This window comes from Charadrius vociferus, unplaced genomic scaffold (assembly GCF_000708025.1).
Source record: "Charadrius vociferus isolate BGI_N301 unplaced genomic scaffold, ASM70802v2 scaffold529, whole genome shotgun sequence".
In the NCBI taxonomy this organism is placed as follows: Eukaryota; Metazoa; Chordata; class Aves; order Charadriiformes; family Charadriidae; genus Charadrius; species Charadrius vociferus.
In genome coordinates, this window is record NW_009650172.1 from 320,712 (window position 1) to 340,658 (window position 19,947).

General features: G+C 42.5%; 1 protein-coding gene across 1 annotated transcript in view; it reads right to left on the reverse strand.

The window, feature by feature from the left end:
- ADAMTS2 (ADAM metallopeptidase with thrombospondin type 1 motif, 2) overlaps positions 1-19,947 on the reverse strand; it is a 189,665-nt gene that overhangs the window by 117,225 nt on the left and 52,493 nt on the right. The gene's annotated exons all lie outside the window — the stretch shown is intronic.

Sequence of the window (19,947 nt, forward strand, 5' to 3'; positions counted from 1 at the left end):
GATATCCTGGTACGAAAAAAAAAGAGGAATTTGCACTTCTACAGAGCACCTCAAAGGAACATCACCCAAGCGATTCTCACTGTGTTCAGGGGAAGCCCTCATAAAAATTGAAAGCTTTAAAAGAAAATGTCTTTTCGTCATCTACATGCAGGTGAAACAACTTGGGCACCTGCATTGCCTGCGTTTGTCTCCTCTTGCAGTCCTGCCCTACTGCAGAAGGTCACAGCAGCCAGTAGCTGGCTCGCAGAGATGGTTGGCTTGAATCGATTTTTCTGCATATGTTTGCACATCTGTGTTTGAGAACTTAAACTAATGAATTCTTAGCTTGTAAATAGGAGGTCTTTATATTAATGTGAAAGAAATTGTTTAGATTATTATTGAGAGGAGCCCCAGATCTAAAATTCAGAAGCTCCTTCATCTCTTTCCCACTCTGCCCACTGATGACCCTGGAGCCACTGGACTTTCAGACTGGGCACAGGAGAACATCTCGACACTGTGACACACTTCTATCTGAGCTTCTGGGAGCCTAAACCTTTGCTGGGTGAAGCCCTTCCTCAAGTTTCCAGGAGAACCAGTTTGGCTCCTTTGAACCCAGCATCCTCACTCAAAACAAGTATCATCTGAACACTCTTATCATATCCCAGCACTAAAGTTCTCATACAACGCATATTTTTCTTCTACAAGCAGCAAACTATATTCCTACTGCTATAAATACAGTATGTTCTTTGGTTCCCTCCTTGGAAAAATGTCAGGTTCATTTGTCATGTCTTAACTTACATTAGGCAAGATTTCCAGTCCCAGATTTCATATATATAATGTATACAAAAACAGATTGAAGGGGAAGGATTAAAGAAGCAAAATTATATCGAAGCAATTTAAACTGATGCCATCCTGCCTGTATAGAGGAAACTGAATTTGAAATCCTGTCCTGTTTCTTCTTATCTAATTTAGATTCTACATCAGACACAAAAAAGGTGAGACAGGCTCAGCAGCTCAAGGAAGCTAAGACAACCAAGAAAATAAGTGCTGAACCCACAGAGACAGCAACTGATCTTTTACTATAAAAAGGAATACATGAAAAATTCAGAATTGATGTTATTCTCTGTTTCATGTATATTTTAATTGTATACACACACACTTCTTCTGGATATTAAATACTATATCCAGAAATTTTGAAGTGTTTTTATGAGAAATGCGCAACTAAAGATGAAGAAGGAAAAAGCATTTGCATGCTCAGCTGCACAGAATACGATGCACACGCCATACGTACGCCCAGGAGAAATACACAGACAGCTTGACTGATAGGTGAAAAAAACATGATTTTCCTTTTTGCGAGTAAGCTATATGGTGGCACACATGTTCATATGTATTTCTAGATTTATTAAACCTACTGCTAACTAAACAGCTAATGCCTGATCTCAGTTTAAGATGCAGACCGTGCTTCAGGATCCTGGGGGAAAGCCTGCTGTACACAACAGGGGGTACTGATGGGAGTTTGGTGGAATTTAGATCTTCTAAGAAAATTAACAGGTAGGCAACATCTCCAACCAGTAGGTGAACCGATCAGACAGCAGAACAACTTCTATAGGTGAACTTTAGCTTAGCATGGTGGCCTTTTGGAAAAGAAAACATCTGTTCAGAGTGAAGACTGCGCCCTGAGAAGATGAAGGAGACACCTTGGGACAAACTGTAAAACTACACCAAAGACATATTTGAATGCTGGTTCCCAAGACATAAAACCAGTGGTCAAACACTGATGTTTCCTGCAGATCCTTGTGCCTGGCGCTGGCCCTTTTGCGTGCAGCAGGATTCATGTGGCACCGAATACTGCCAAATCACAGCCCATCCATCAGGTGCTCTTATTTCACACTCTGCTTCTCAGATAGACATGATACCACTCCGTATGTCCCCATGGCAGTATCCTCCCAAATCCTGCTGGAGTGTAGGAAGGAAGGAATTTAACCTTCAAACATGGCTGAACATTTCTCTTTTTTTCATTTTAATGCTGGAATTTCTCTTTTTCTTTAGTCCTGAGAAACACATCAGTTATTTTTGGTCAGAAGTATTACAAAAGAATTAGTGTGTGTTTGAATAATAAAATAATTATATATTTTTATATATTGTCTATCCTACGCAGTCTTTGAATTAGCCAACATAATCTCATGAAATAAAATAAGAAAATACGGCTGTTTGAGACTTTAAGAAGAAAATTCATTTAGACTGCAAGCCAGAGTTCTACAACAATCCAAAGTTCAAGCCATCTGCCTAATAATATACCCATAGTTATAAATGATTCATTAAGAAATACGTGGGGCTCCTGAATGTCTCCACCACACATTTCCTTGCTGCTTTGAGCAAGACATTTAACCTCTTTACTTCCATTTCTCCACCTCTGAACCAGCATAACAACAGTCTCACAGGATAATTACAAGGGCTGATTTGTTATTTTTTTGCCAAGTGCTTTGAACATGAAAAGCTCAAGATGAATTGCCTAATGCATTTTTTCTGATACTACTCAGAACATCCTCAAAAAGCCACCATGAAAGAGAGATTGCTTTTAGTCATCAACTGAACACCAGTGTTGTGCACGGCCAAGAGAGCAATGTAAAGGCACTGCTCCAGCAGCACGGGTTTGGCCATGCCCTTCACCCATCAGTCCTTTTCTTATCCATGGACGCCATCACCCTCGTGCGAGCTTGGCGTGCCGAGACAACTGTCAGACAACCACCAAGTTTATGATGACAACAGAGAGCATAAAATTTCCTGGAGAATGCCTCTGGATGACTAAACAGAAATACTGTATTGTTTGAGCAAGTCTGTGCCTTCCCTTCAACACAACTTAGACCAAGACTTCAGAGAATCCTTGGGCCATCTTCTGGACATTTACTCCAGGGGATGTAAAAGCAGAATGAAGCCTTTCCATTATCAGTTTCCGTAAGGTCTGAACAGAGGAACAGTAGCTGCTTTCAGGCAATAAGAGCTTAAAAGTAATGGCTCACAACAGTGTTTTTTCTATCCTATACCGCTTATCGCTCTGCCTGGGACTGCCGTATGTCCAGGAGGTACAGATTAGCAGCGAGTCCCCTCCACTACCATCCTGAAGTCACACATGTGCTGTGTAATTCAGAACTAGGCGTGGGATTGAGCAGCTGCTGTAAAGGATTTCCAATTCTGGAAAAAACCACTGAGCTAACTGTTACCTCTTCACCTTCTCTTCTGGGACTTTTAACTTGAAACTAATTTGAATACAACAATACTGCTAAATAACGATGGCAGCAGCGGCTGAGTCCTGTGACTAATAAAAATATAAATTAATTGAAAAAGTGTCCGCCTTTGGAATGCACCAAACTGTCGCAAAGAGCCTATAATATCCCACCATTTCCCAACGCAGGACATCCCCAGGCCTTCCTTCCAAGGGTTTTTAGATGCTAGTTGCAAATTACTCAAGTCAAGCACTGCTTAGCGCTCATTAATATGCATTAAAGACTAGAGCAGAACACACTTAAAAGGAAACTGCAGTTCAGAGAATCAAAACCTCTTCTAAGGTTAGCAAGGCTGTTATTTAGAAGCGAAAGCCACACAGGAAAAAATTCACAAAGGCGGCAGAGAGTGACTGTCCTGTCTAATTAAGACAAGAATTACATCAATAAGCCACAAATGAGTCCATTGCAATACACAGAGCTGGGGTTTAGAGCTCCACTAACCCTTTTTGGGGGTAACAGGGCTCCTGCACGCTCCTGAAGACCTGCTTCCAAGGCTTTCAAGGACCACAGGATCTACCGATACTGGCAATGACAGTGGCCACACGGACCCTTCTCTATCACTCAAGCTTTACAAGCCCACTCTGCCGCCAGGTCACCATCTCCACTTGGGGATTTCTGCCCAAGGTAATTCCACTAGTCCCATCCCACAATGGAGACCTCCTCTCTAGCTCAGGAGACCTGCCAACAGTTTGCCACCACACCACGGAGCTCAGCTGAAAAGCAGGTGTCTTCTCTGGTCTCCTCAACACCCCCGACTCCTCTTGCATTTCTAGAGTCATTCTTTAAAAGTCTAATTTGACAGAAAAACTGCCTGACATATTTAGATCTACAGAAAACTCCAGGTTTTAGAGTGTTAGCTCCTGTGGATAATTAAATGTCTCGCTGGCTCTGCACTTGGTGAGCGACTTAATTGTCTCCTCATTCCCATTCCCATCACAGCTCCCTGTTCTAGGCTGTAATGAAGTAACCCATCTAGCTGCTGCTTCAGGACTCCAGAGCCTCAGCCCATCCTGTAACCGCAAGTTTAATTAATGTTCATTTTCTTCCTCATTAGTACAGCTTTACAAAGTTTCTCATCGCCATATAAAGGCAGATTTACTTCCCAATCTCCAAGCACATGATACAGATAGGAAGCTAAAATTAAATGTGAACAAACCTGAAATCAACATGAAAAAAAAAAAAATCCAAGTGTCTGCTTAGTTAATTAAATCAGTAAACTACAAAATCAGAGTGTTTCAGAAACTCTTAGAAACAGTATTTCTGTAACTAGAGAGTGCTCTATTTTTCTGAGTGTTTGATTCTGAAAAAGGCAACCAGCCACACAATGTACCTGTGCATAAACAAACACAGTCCTGAATTTCAGGTGATTTTCTTGAGACCAAAGGGAGGTTCAAAGTATCTGGTATTTAAGCGCAGTGCCTGGGTTCGGAGCCCGCACTCCCTGCGATGTCAATGAAGCCTCCAGAGGGGAATTTGCAATACGGGATCCTCCCAACAATCAATTTGCAGAGAAACAGAGAGAGGAGATTTACATTTCACTGAATCGTTGCCAAAAAACACTCTGTAGATGACTTGAAAGAGAAAATATTTATATTTGTAGGACAGCATATTGGACAAGGTCTTATTCTATTTTTATATCAATGTGCCTGTACTCTAAATACACGACTGCTATACATTTGACCAAAACTAGCACTAGTACAGCACTTTCAGCACTGAATTTGAAAGGAAATTCCAATACTTATTTTCATTTATAATCCTTCTCTAGGTCTTAGAACCACAGGAACATGCTTTTTCCAGACAGCGACAGATGTGTCCTCCCAACACTGAAGTCAAATACGGAAATATTATTAGTTCAATTACATTAGAATGGACCTGATGCACCAGGAGCTCCAACGACTGGAGCGAGATCACCCAGGAAGTCTGCGACAGAAGGACGGACATAACACAGACCTTCCAAACTCACCCCTGCCCCCATGGGATCACTCAACATTTTCAGTTCTGCAATGTATTCATTCCCAATCATACGATACATTGATTCAGGAACAGACGTGCTTGGTGGTTTGTTTCCATTTAGCTTCATTCATATAGATAACAATGCAAAAAAAAAAAAAAAAAGCTTCTTATGTCATATTTGCATTCGATTCTTTGAGAACATGCCTCGAAGTACTGAAGCATTGCAGAGGAAGAATTGTGCAGTGCTGCAAATTCATCTTTCTGTACAGTGAATGGAGGTACTGGAGGAATTGTAGCAAACATTTGGAACATGTTGCCACTTAGTGTGCTGTATGCTGCTGCTGCCCTAAAGCTACACTGATTTACTCGGTCACAGGCTGGATGGGGAAGGGGAGAAAAGGAAAGTTTTTAACTGAACATGTACGTTTTTATTACTGTTAGTCTAAAGGAGTACTGTTCAGCTCTTTTTCAAGTCAGTTTGCAATTAAGTTGCTTTATTTTCACATATCCTCAAAAAATTAAGGGGGGAAACAATTATGGATACACAAAGGGATTAGACAGAGAGGCTGACAGAGAGGCAGCGCCTGCTGGGTGACCCTGTGAAAGCTGCACGGTGCTCAGGGCCCCTATTTATCCTCTGCAGAATGGGGATCAGGTCACATTTTAATGCACTTTGAGATCAACTAATGAAAAGCACCATACAAGAACTATTCGTACTAAGACTACTTTCGTGCAGTCCGTGTAGCTCAAGGGAGGATGGGTATCCATCCATTTGTGCATCTATACGCTTCCACTGTTGCCAAAAATAAAGTTTTGTCCCTGGAGCCCAGCTTAGTCACTACACAATCACAGGTGTGACTAATAATAGCAGTGGGACAAATCTGCAGCCAATATAACCTGAAGTTAAGAGAACTGCATTAGTTTATAGGAGATGAGAATCTGGACCCAAATCTTGCATTTGTATGGTATTTGTATAATTCATTTTAGAAACCCAAAAGGGTTTTCTGTGGTTTTTAAGAAACACAATAGTGAGATAGACTGCGCCTCATCCTCAGTGAGCCATCAAGAAAACAGACACAATTAAAGTGATTTCACAAAGCAATGCCAGCAGATTTGCCTCATCCTCAGTGAGCCATCGAGAAAACAGACACAATGATTTCACAAAGCAATGCCAGCAGATTTCAAGACAAGCGTCCTGGCCACGGTGCCCGGCTAAAAACATTGCTTCCAACTCCTCTGCCTTTGCAAGAAAATTACCGGATTCTCACCCCTGTCACTCAGTGCCTGCCTGGGGACAGCAGCGGCACTTCCCTACAGTAAATCTTCCGCCTCTGTCCCCCACAACCTGCCCCATCCCAGCAGCCGCGCACCTCTGAATGCTGGTAGATCACAAGAGGTAAATCTCATTTTCAAGAGATTTAGGCAATGCACGAAAACGTGGCTTTCTGCAAAATGAGTATCTGCATCAAACACAGAGTACAGCCTGCAAAAGCGTAACAGAGGCTTCAGAGCAGGCAAATTCAGAGCAGACTTCCCTGCCACCTTTGCCAGGTGGGCTTCCACCTTTTGGATGCCTCCACCCCCTACATCAGGAACCTCATTTCCAGAGAGCTCAGCTGCGAGAGCTGTTACAACTCTGTAGCTTTTTAAACAGAGACAAGCAGTTCTTTTAGCTAAAATAATGCTTAATCAAGAACATTTTTTAAAGTCTCTGGGCTTGATGTCCACAGGTATCTGTAATTCCAAGTGGGAAAGAGGTGAATTATTAAATAGCTGTTCAGAATGAAAATGATAAATGCAGCAGATCTTGCAGACTCAGGGGATTGTAAACTTGATTGCTGCTGTTGCAGGCAGGGAATAGTAATTGCAGTTCCCTGCAACAGAGTTGCTCAATTTTAATCTTTCAGGGACGAAAAGCATGAATATCGAGTCCATGAATTTGCTAGCAGCAAGATCCAAAAGGATTAACTTTCCCAATTTTAACGCAAGGAACCATTTGAAATAAAGCACTTCTGAGGTCGCTTTGACAAGTTGCATAGTTGTGTCCTACCCTCAGCAATAAAAATGAATTGACATTCTGCAAGAAAACAAAACCAGTCCGACTGGAAAGCTCTTCAGCTCCAACTCTCACAAAATGAGATAGTTGCTACGCAAGTTTCTTTTCAAAAATATATTTGCTTAAGGCACAAATCACCACCCACTGAAGTCAATGGGTGTCACATTCATAAATCTCAAGGCCAGGATTCATAAATGGATTCATAAATATTAAAGCAGTTTAGTCTGACCTTCTGTATAAGACAGGCCAAAGACTTTCACCAAAACATCGCTGCAGCCTCCCAAAAACAGTCTTCATCCTGAATTCAGCAGGGCTGGATCAGATCCATTAACGGGTAGGAAACGGAGGTCTTTGCTACGGTAAACAAGATAAAAGGATCCAGACCACAAACTGGAGAAAAAGGTTTACTATATTAAAACAAGTCTAATATATTAAATTCATCTGAGTTGAAACTTAGCATTTAAAGTAATTTAAAATTACATTACAGAAATCCTGAATCTTCCCCTTAGAAGATGTCACTGCAGCAACATTTCATATTCCAAAGGAGTGCGTGAGCTGCAGATGCAAGCTGCAGGGCAGCAGGAGCCAGCCTGGCCTCGGCTGTTCCCATCTCCTCCTCCTCCGCTGTGCTCTACCACCCCTTCTCGCACAGCTGCCCCAGCGCCCACGCAACCACACAGGGCGCAGGGGCAGGAAGCTGACACCAAAACCACCATCCTAGGAAGATGTGCACCTCGGCAGAACCAGGACTCCTTGGTCCGCAGCTCCTGATGTTAGCTACTCCAGTGAAAGCAAGACCCCCCAGGAGGTAAAAATTCCCACCTGGGAGAGAGCATCTCACGCGCACTTCGCACTGTTCCATGCAACAGCTCAAAACCCAAATCCAGCCACAAGTGCAGGGGTGGCCAATGCAGTTGCTCATGGCTTGGAAATCAGATAGGGTCCTTCCCTGCGAAATGCATGTTTTACTTAAACTGGATGCCCGCAAGGGTGAGGGGAAACAAAAGCACCAAAAGTTTGCTGCAGCTGGGGCTTGTTTTCCTTTCTATATCCTACAGACAGGCTTATTTTAACCTTCCTTCTCTTACCCTGTGTTGGAGGAATGAACCTGGAAAGGGGTTATCCAAATGAGACCATGAAAAACTAATGAGAGATGAGCTTTCAATTTTATACTGCACTCAGTTGTGGGCTCCAAGTACAAGATGTCAACAAAGTGCAAGATTCAGTACAGAAACTAAAATAATTAATCCCCGGAGGAACAGGCTTATTAAGAAGGATTAAATCAAAGAATTAATGTGCACTATTTGTCTATATGACAAAGAGGAAGGGATGCATATGATAACTCTCCACGATTTGAAAGCACAGAGACAATAAGAATTGCTGATGAGAAAAGCTTGGACATACCAGGAAACAAACAAAAAAAAGAAACTCTGATAGAAATGTTAGCCTGAAATGTTATAGGCAGTCTTATGCAGCTTAAAATAAAAAATAAAAAAACCCCAACCAAACAAAAAACAAATCTCAAAAGCTTGTCCTTAAAAATCTTTAAATTAACATTCCTTATTCTTTACATTGCACTAGTACCTAGAGTTCAAGGAACAAGGTTTAGACACTGCACAATAACAAATACATTTTAGCAGACTTCTGCAGAAGAAGAAATAAAGAACATCAGCTGAGCTCAAACCAGGCTCAGGGAACTCGGCAGTAGCTGCTGGTCTATGTCCTTGGAAAAGCAAAATCAAACATGAGGTGGGTCTCTTCTGCAAGCCCCTTGCTTGAGTGAAGGGAGCCCAGCCTGTCCCAAGGCTCTGCTTTGTCCTGACCGAGCCAGCAAGGCAAAGGGGAGGTTCAGGGCAGTTGGAGCTTGGCTGTAGCTGGAAGAAGCTGGAGGCTCTCCATCCCTAACTCCACAGGCCAGCCAAAAAAACAGAAGACAGACAGACAGACCACCCAGAGACACCTGAAAGAACCTCTTCACTGCTACAAGTGACATAAAGTGCACTCTTATATAAATGAATACTGTTCCTTAAGGGCAATGTATACTCACCCATATGGCAATCTGACTGCCAGAGCAAACGTGGTGGATCTCACAGCATTAGAGGGCCTCTTAGGAAGCACTGGGGAGGAGTTTGTGCTCATGGTCCTTGTGGGCATGAGGACAGAGGTTCTGGATGTCAAGTTGCAAATTGAAACCAGGAGTTTCATCATTGCATTCTTGTAATGTTCCCAGTCTGATGAAAGGACAAGTCAGAGAGACAGCGCGTGGCTGAGGAAATGAGCTGTGGATTCAGTGGGTATGGAAACAAGAGTTTGTGGATTCACCAGGCATTGGGAAAAACTCTGGAATGGATAAAGTCTGTACAGGAGAGATCAGGTTCTCCCACATCATCACTGCATTGTGTACTGGAAAGGCTGTAAAGAATACTTTAAATAAAAGGAGAGGAGGGTACAGAAGGGCAAGTTTGATCTGTACTAACAAGAGTTTATCAGACACTCGGTGAAAAGAAGACAGTCTGGGGACACTGTAACAGCAGGATAGGAAGCACACAGGAACACCAGCCTGTCAGTGGAGAAGGGAGACTAGAATTAACCCAGATTAACCATTTAACCATGCCAAAGAAGAATCCAGAATCCCTCTAGATTAAATTTCTAGGTGTGTAGAGGAAAAGAACAGTATAAGGCAATACTGTCAACTGCTTGACCGGGAAGACAACAGCAACTGAGATACGCTGAGGGAGAACAGAAGCACTACAAGGGCAGGAAGCACGTAGTAATGGGAGGTGTCTACAACCCCTGTGGAGACTGGGCAAATATCATCTGGTGGTGCTGAGCATGGATTTTTAGGTATCATTAATGATTGCTTCGTGAAGCTATTGAGACCATAGGGGATTCAGCCCTCGACTGCGATTGAACTGTTGCAGCTGAAGGATATTCAGTAGCACTGACCACATTGCACTTGTGCTTGATGTCCTGGAAAGAGCAACAAAACCTGTAATATTTGTGCTGCAGTGTTCACTTCCAGAAAGGATGACTACGTAAGAATAAAGAAACTTGTTAAAGAAGAATTAAATGGGCACCTAAAAGAGAACCTCATTGCAGGTAGCATTGAACTATTTAAAGATAGCGTATTGAAGGCCCAGAGTAAGCGTATACCACCCACCAAACAAGTTCAGAAAGAGCAAATGAAAGTCAGCATTGCTAAACAGCAAGGCAAGAGGTAAGGGAGGGTTATTGGAAGCATTCAGGCATCCTTCAAGGGGAAGGGGAAAAAAAAAAGACCCCAAATTAGGAAAATTGAAAAGGTCATAAACTGGCAGATTAAAGGTAAAATCACAACACGGGAAGCCAAAAGAGAGTCTGAGGAATAACTTGCAAAAAGCATAAAAACTAAAAAACTAATCATAAAACCTTTCTGAAACACATCAGGAGCTGAACACTCATCAGGGTATCTGTAAGGCCAACAGACTATCCAGGTATAAAGGAGCACTCAGAGACAGTGCCCTAACAGCAAAATTAAATGAGGTTCTTCAAAACACACTCACCTTTGAGAACCTGGGGGAAGCCCCTATGTAGGAGCACTCCGCATCTACAGTTGAACTGAAGGATCTGCCTCAAACTGAAAAATCAGAAGAGGAGGTTATAGAATAAAATCTACAATAAAGAACTTACAGGACTTCATCCTGACAAAACTAAGAAACAGTCTAGCCACTGCCTGTGTCACAGCTTGCTCAAAACTGCTTCAGAACCAGAGGACTGTGTGCAAATGAAAACGCAAAGTCAGGTTCTGAGAAGAGTTCCTAAAGAGAACTCAGGTACAAAGACCAATAAGCCTGACAGACGACGGGGTACGGCTTCATACAGCACACATTTCGGTTGCGGAACCCCATGCCATAGGAAGCATCTACTAAGAAAACAGAAGGCTACTAATGCTGAGACACCAAAGACAATCACTCACTACTGGCCAGTGTTGAAGACAAGATAAGGACTTACATGGACATCTGGTCCAACACAGTATGGCTCGTGATTTTGTCTTTCCCTCCTCTTGATCACCTCCAGTTTTTTTAAATTGTTTGCTGTTGGTACTTTTCCTGATATTTTTCTCCTCCACTCCCTCCAGGGCTGCAGCTACTAATAAAACAATTTAATATTGCCTGAATTGAAGAACAAGAACGTTCCCTCTGCCTGTTCCTTAGACTGTGGCTCCAGTAACCATAAACTTCCCAACAAACTCCAAGCAGCACAAAAGAACTTAAAATACTCACATGCACACACAAAACTCTACAGGGTGCAACCACAGCTAGATAATAACTGCTGAAACACGAAAAATTAGGAAGTGTTGAAGTAGAAGGTAGGCTGTTAATAACAGTGGATTTTAGAAAACAAAAAGCACCTATACTCTTAGGCAAAAGTTAGAAGAAAAGTGCCTGTTTTCTCAAAAAAATAGAAATTAAGCTCACTGGACACAACATACACTGAGTCAAATGAAGCCTATAGGCTTCAGGATGGATGCACTCCCTAAAAATAAGAGTGGGGGAAAAAAATGCAAAGAAAGAAGCATAAATGAGCCCATAAATCTTTCAGAACTACTAGAAATTAAACTACATACCATACATCAGTGGGCTAGTATATTCACACCAGTGCAGCTGGGTTAGGGCCACCACACATTCTGGTAAGTTTACAAGTGGCACGTGTTTATTTGGACAATACTATTACCACAAAAGATATTTAAGGAAGTTTTCAAGAGGTGGTTTCCATACTTTACATGCCTTCTATGAAACAATGTGGCTTTCTTATTTAACATTGCCTGTAAATCTTAGGAGATTGCTTTATAATTAAACAGACGTTATTAATTTAGACTACTAGGCAGAGAGAAAAAAAACATTTGTAGCTCTTGGGCCAACAACAATGCTTACAAACTTCTCAAAGTCAATTGTCCAAATATGGTTACAAGAACTACAAGCCAGGAATCTGGATCTGAGGAAATATTACAGTAAGAAAGCCAGTTAAGTCCCCTAATAAATGCAAAAAAAATGTTAGTTTTCCAAAGAAATTATCAGATACTCTATATTAGCTCCATCACCCAAAAAGAAGTCAGTTACTGCAATCATCTCATTAAGTCCTGCTGAGAGGAGGAACAAATATCCAGCACAGGGCAAAACATAGCTGCTCTGTGTTTCTTGAGAGCATCCAGTATGCTGATGAGGATACCCATGGGTGACACGGGGGCCTGACAGTGAAACACCCCTCAGCCAGAAAACAGAGGTTCCAAACAACTCATGTACACCCCAAACCAGCAGATGAACACAGGCGCAGTAAGACACGGGCATGTGACCAGTGAGCCACTGAGCTTCATGATGAACTTCCAACATTTCTGAAAAATGGTGAAGCAGGTCAACAAAATCCTCACTTTTTTACTTTAAATTTGCTGCTAACTGCACAGTTCAGGTTAGAGATAGCACTATCAGGAGTCCAAGAGACACAATTCAGGAAGATCAGTGAACGAACACACAGGAAGCTGTCAAACAGAAGCTAACACCGACAAAAAACTAAAATGCTTTGGCAGGAGCATTTAACCAACCTACACATCTTAAAAAGACCTAAATTAGCTACTTTCAACTCAGGTGAGGGATAGATGACTAGTGCAACAAGTTCAATGAAGATTTCCTTTCACTCTGCAGTCAAAGTCAACCAGCACAAAAAAAAAAAAAAAAAAAAAAAAGGATGTTTACATATGGGATAAAAAAAGACAAGACAGATGGCATTATTATTCCGTTACACAAGTCAGTGGCATAGCTGCATTGAGAACACTGGATTCAGGATGCCTGCAAATACAACCAAACTGAAACATTTCCAAAGTTGTTGAATGGGAATGGCCAGGACCTCAAAACCACTCTCATTTCAGCAGGGAGACTGAAGACATCAAATATTTGTTTTAATATGAATGAGAAAGACAGAGGAAAACAATGGTGCAATAATGAATACCTGAAACTCATCTCTCCGTTTCACAATAAAGAGTAAGAGAGCATCAATTAAATAAAAACATGATTTCCCCTGCCTCCCTCTGCCTAAAACAAATCACAGAGTAACTCCATGGTTTTCATTCTCCAGCTGACATCTTATAGCAAATTAAAGACCTTTAATACAAACAGTGAGGAGCCTCAGAAGCTCCAGGGTGCCCCAGAAAGAACAGAAGCAGGTCTGGACTTCTCGGTCTTGGACTCCTGCCAGACCAACAGACTTTATCAAATGAAAATGCCCAGAGGATCCTAAAGAGAAAAATCTCTTTTAGTTTATTTGTTTAACTAGTGATACTACTTCATATTTACGGGTTGAGTTTGTACTGGTAGCTTTTTGTTTTTACAAGTCTATGTTCCAGCTGACCCTGGTTTCACAGTACTTACACCTACTGTGACAGTTTTACAACCTGTTGTAGCTGCCCCACGCAACACAGCCACAGTCGAGCTGTTCTTTTGGAAACACCGTCAGGTTTCATAGATCTCCTTCAACAGGTTTCAAATTCTATTTAGGTACCTCATCTCTATGGTAACTGCCAACCCTACGGAGCCTCACAGCACCGTGCCGGAGGAAAGCAATCCCCCATCCCTCACTGGGGAAACGGGATGCAGGAAAACAGGATGACTTGCCCAAGGACATGCAGGAACTCTGTGACAGAGACGGGAAACCAGACGGGAAACCTGAAGGCCAAGTCCAGAGCATGAACCACAAGATACCCTCTCCTCTCCTACCAGCAAAGCCTCATGCTCCAAGTGGCTCTCAGCACCCGAGTCACTTCCGACCATTCCGCAGTTCTCAGTTTACACAGCAGGAGCCTTAAGGGATACGTCATCACACGCTCCGTCCCTTTGCTACTCTGCTGCAAAGAGTCGGCCAACAACCAGCCCTCTCTTCCAGCTGCTCGCCACCAGCACGGCCACCAGCCCCGGCTGGTCACTGCAGCGCAACGAGGAGCTTAACGCAATTAGACTTTCATGGGATTCATTTGAACTCTGGGGAACCAGGAATTTCACAAAGCTATAAAGGTTGTTTTAAAAAGTTTTCCAGATTTTATCATTTTTCACACAGTCTGCAATTCTCCTTCCTGGCTTTTGAAAAACGACACACAGCTGTGCTTTGGATCACAGCTGTGCCTTTTGGCAGGAGGTGGAGGAGGCCCGATGCGAGGCTGGGGTAGCCAGCGTCACCCTGAGCCGCTCGGCGTTTCTCATCAGCGAGGAGGGACCGGTGCCCCTCACCGGCACGGCAGGGTGCAGCCCTGCGGGCTCCTGCTGCATCACCGCATTTCTGAACTATTAAGTACCCTTTTGGATCTGCTCTCGAGTAGAATCAATGTGAAAAAATGAACGCGCACATGAAAGGCAGTGGGGAAGATACAGGAGAAAAATATAACGAGTGTTGGATTTCACCCCATTTTACAGCAGTTTTCTTTCTTGTATTTTCTACTTCAAGTTTTTGTTTTGTTATTTTTGGTCTCTTCTGGTGTTATCCAGGCTGCTACCAATTCTCAGCATCTTATTTTCACATCCATCTTTTCCCCAGATTCTGAACATATTTTCTGCCTTTTCCAAAGAGCTCACTGGGTTTCATGTCGTTGCGGAACAGATGGCACAACACTTAGATTTGCTTTAGTAAACGGACAAATGTGATCGTTTTGTTCTTTTCCCCTCACATCTTCGCTTGGTGGAGAAGTCTGCCTCTGTGAGCCAGGTGTCCGGGAATGCAGTGACACTGCGGCCATCAGCCGGCAGCGGGGCAGGACAGGGCGTTCGCCGAATCTCCCGGAGCTGAACCGGCACTCGGGCAGCACGTGTGGGTGCAGACACAGCATCTCCCAGTCAGCAGCACAAGAACCAAACGCTGACAGTCACCTTCCCCCCAGGTCTACAGGAATAACAAACCTTGGGAAAGCACTGAAGCGCACGGGGAGGTAGGGAGAATGAGGAGCACAAAAGAATAAGATACACTGACTCTCCCAGAAGAGCCTGAGGACAAGCACTGTCATTTTTAGCCGTATTTCAACCTTTTAAGCAGCCTTCCATCAGTCAGAATTACAGTATGTGGAAGGAACCTGTTCCGTCTTGGAAAGCCAGAGGCCACTTAGTCTCATGACAGCAGACTGTCATCAGACCCAGCTTCTTGCACAGAGTACCGAGCAGTGGGAATTAACCCCTCGCCTGCCAGGTGCTCTTCTGTGGTGGCAGACACATGCAGCAAGTCATCCCTGAAAGTTTTGACTGGTGGTGGATGAAACAATGAGTGTCATCTTTGAAAATCCAGGCATGGTTAGGTCACATCATGCCGCTATCATAGAGAGGACCCCACTCATTCTTTGAGTGGTCTCTCATGTGCCCATGAAGCACAAACATACAGGGCCCACGGTGGTATCTCTGTGTCTCAGTTAGGTGCCCCAAAAGAAATCTGAACTAAAAGGGCCTCATGAAAGAGAAGATGATGATGAGTTCATACCTCCAACTGATCACATCGGCAACCAGATGTGTGTTTGAAAGAGGCCTGGTCTACGAGAACATTTCAAGTCACCCCTGCTTGGTCTTCCTAAAAAGGCTTATAATGAAATGGCAAGCCGCCTAAGCCCTCAGAAGCGATGCTCACCTTCCTCTTATTCTGGGCTATCAGCCTTTCCTCCTTCTCCACAAAATCACCAGCCCATTTCAGAGGGACCAAAGGGAAGTACTTCAGCCCACTTTGATTCATCGAAGAATTTTCACATACCCATTTTTGGTTTGCATTTCGGCTAATACCCATTTAGAAATATCATAAATTACTGTGAGGAGAAGATGTCATTTTTCAACCCATGGGGACAATCGTAGAGGAGGAAGAGAGGAAGTATAGGGAAGGTTAATTAGCTCTGAGGTCTTGCTTTGGGAAAAAACATCGCATGTGAAGAGAAGGATTATTAAAACATCTGTGTGCTCCCACAGCTCAGACTCCTCCTGGTTTTACATTGGGCTTGTGATCCTCAACCTACTATGTTTGGGACACCTTTGCTTTATCAGCCAACATTAATACAGGCAAAATTTTAAACGTATTAATGCATCCTTGGTTGTAAACGCATCGGTATGTTCATGGGAACCAAATGATTTTAGTATGAACCAACTTGTTCATCCACTCACTAACTTCTACATTCACAAGCATGTTGTATTTGTAAAACTGGTCACTACAGGTAATGGCACTTAACCGCAGCTCTGACAGAAACAAGCTTTGATAGCTATTTCCTACCTTGGGCAAAGAGGAAGAAGAAAAGACAGCAGAGTAGTGAAGGTCAACATTTTTCTATCATTTTTTTTAAGGGTTTCCTCCAACAGTTTATTGGAGGAAAAGAAAAAGCCATTTTAGTTCGGTCTTGCAGGAGTTGAAAACTTTTTTTTATTATTTGACTCTTGCCAAGTCCCTTTATGTATCTCTCAACAGTGAACAAAATGTTGCTTTTTTCCCCCACATCTTGCAGAGATTTTTAAAAATTAGCATAATGCTTTAAAATTAATTGCGTTTTTAAAATAAGAGTAAGTTCAGCTTTCTTGCAGGCAGCTACTGAAGTGAATCACATGATTATGCAAACCACAACCAATACTTTGGTGCCAAAAATACAGCTCAGCAGAGAAATGTATAAATACTGGCCAAACCTTGGAAAATAAAGGTTACAGAAGTAGATAACAGAACTCTCCTTTCAGCAGCTATTCAAATTTCCTTCCTTTTTAACTTCCTTGGAAAGGAATCAATTAAGAAACAAACATTTCTTCAGTTTCTGCACCATCCTTTTTTATTGCTTCTGTCTCATGGGGGAAACTAAATCACACCTTAAAAGTTCTGTTAGCATTTCCTTCAGAAAGCAGAGTCACTCACTATGGCCAGAGCTCTCCGTGCTCAGCTCCTGTGCCCGAACAGTCATGGGGCTATAAATGCAAAGCCTCAAGACCTACAAAATTCAGGTAGCAGCAATTGGTCTTCAGGATTTTGTTCTTCTCCGAGACTTCACGTGACTCTGCAGCGATCAAGATACTCGGCCCAAGTGAAAGATGTGTGCAAACAGAGGGTTTTCCGATTTTACAAGTGATTCATTGGGGAAAAATTGCCGAAAGATCTATTTACTTTCAAATTCCTTTTTGCACTTTGCCAAGGTAAACTGGGGCATTTGTACGTTTCTGCTCAGTACTTGTACAAATTTTATAGAGGGCTAAAATTAACATGCAGGGACTATTAACTACACCTCACTAAAAAAAAGATGAAATACAACTAAATACTTGTATGCATAACAAAAGTAAGTAAACTTGCTTTTCAAACCTGGACCTAATCTTTCCTCGGTGAAGCACGCATGCAAAGAACAGCCAGATAATCTGGCATGTGTGTGTACTTCTGAAACAACAGCCAAGGCCTGATATTGGGAGGCCCCTGTGAATTTAATGGGGGAAAAAAATAAATCATTAAATTAGAATATCAGTACCACAGACCAACTATACAGTGCAAATACATATATAGATCAGCACAGACCGTGTGATCACATTATCTAATGTGACTACAATGTTTTTTACGAGCATTTGATTCATATGGAAAACATGTGGATAGAGAAGCCTAGAAAGAGACTCCCCCATCTGCCACCTTTTCCTCCAGTAACTCCTGTCTCACTCACTAGTTATGCTAAGCCTGCAACACTTCTTAGGAAGGGAAGGATTAACCATACTCTTAATTCTTGCTGGAAATGCGTAAACCGGAATAGCCAACATTCTTGACACCCAGACACATGGCTGTAACAAAGACTTTGGACACTGGACTTAAAAAAGCACATCCCTTCATGCAGTACACACCTATGGGTGTCTGCTCTCAGTCTACTACTGTGCAGGAGAAGGTGAGTGAGTTAATTGGCTGCATTTTTTTCATTTGTTCTCCACTGATCTGTTTTGCATCTTTTTAGTTGAGCAATACAGATAAGATCTAGGTCTTCTAGAGTGAGCTAATGCTCATTAATAATACACATAAGTTTATTGGAATTTGTCCTTTCTCTTTCCTTTGACCCAAACATAAGGATCTGTGCATTGAAAAAAAAAACAAACAGCTATTTGTGTATTTTTGTCTTTTTATGCATTTCAGACAGCACAATGCGCCTCCCCTACACACCCTATTTAAGTATGTATAATGTCAAATCAAAACAGGTTATGTTCATCTCATCTATTATTAACCAAGAATCTTCTGTACAGATCTGAGTTATATGTTTACTCTGTGAAAACCTACATATCGCAATCTACAGTTAAGAGCAATACTAGACACCTACACAAGCAGAGAAAAAGCAGGAAGAATTCTGCAAAGCAAATGAGCAAATGCTAAATAGATCCTATTATATTGCTCTGACTCTGTTGCAGTGGAAAAGGGAGAATAAATATTAAGCACGCAGTATTATCGCTTATTTTTGCTGAAGTAGCTCAGGAGTAAAGAGTTAGGCATTGCATAAATATACAGCCCACAAATTGCTTATGATCAAACTACAACCCCACACGCAAGGACTAGCTACAAAAAACAAACCAGGAGTGGGGTAAACACCAGGTAATCAGAAAGAATTACAATCTGCCAACACACGGCAGCTGGAGAACTTGAGCTTGCCTAACTCAAGTGTAGTTTCCCAGGTGCACGTGGCAGAGACGGCATCGCTCAGCTACGCACTGCTACGCACCTCGGGATACTGCAGCTGAAGTTCGCATACCGAATCATAGAATCATCCAATCAGTTAGGTTGGAAAAGACCTTTAAGATCCTCGAGTCCAACCGTAATATGCACGGTCCAGGGCGCAGAGCCCCGGAGGCGCACTCCATATGGGAGGCACATGTCAGGCCGAGGGCACAACCAGGCAAGAAATGATGAAAAAGCAACACGGGTTACAACAGCTTGCCAGTTGTCAATTCAAATGCGACAAACGATCCCTGTGGGCAATGCTATTTCAAGAAGTGTCTACCTGGCAGAAGAGCAGCTGAGTCCGGGAGCGTGGGCTGCCAGTCTGTGCTTTCCTGAAGGTGCGCTTCCAGCGCTCATCCAACAACATAAAACACAGTTGGGGTAAATTACACACATTTCTTGAAGTTCTTATGGGATTTTAAATTGCATTCATAATGACAACTTGATCACTGAGACAGACTAGAAAGAGAGGCAACAAAACAGGGTGTTTTATAACGTCAGCATCGCTTTGCAGCTTGCAGGAGTCCCCAACCTCAGCACAGTGTAATACAGTGTACAGCCAGAGCGATTACAGCCAGCAAACCTGGCCCAGGCAATACGCAGCACCTTGTCAAATAAGCGGCAGTATACATGTCTAATGCCTTTAATTTTGTATATTGCAATCTGGTGCTTTAATAAAGCCCATTATAATGGGCAAAAGAAAGATTGGAGCAATTTCTACAGATCAGTGTGCTTGGAAGTATTACATTAGCTTCCAGTTCTGAAAAAGGGCAAAGATACATGGTTCTCATTAGCTGATGAGTTTTGTGAAAATTACAGAAAAGATGTTTGAAAGATGTTTGAAGGTAACGAATTCTTGCTACTGTGCGATTGAGTCCACGTTGTTTAAAAAAAAAAAAAGAACCACAAAAAATACCAAATCAAAAAGCACCAGGAGAAAACACCGAACAAACCACAAAACAGCAATCTATTTATACA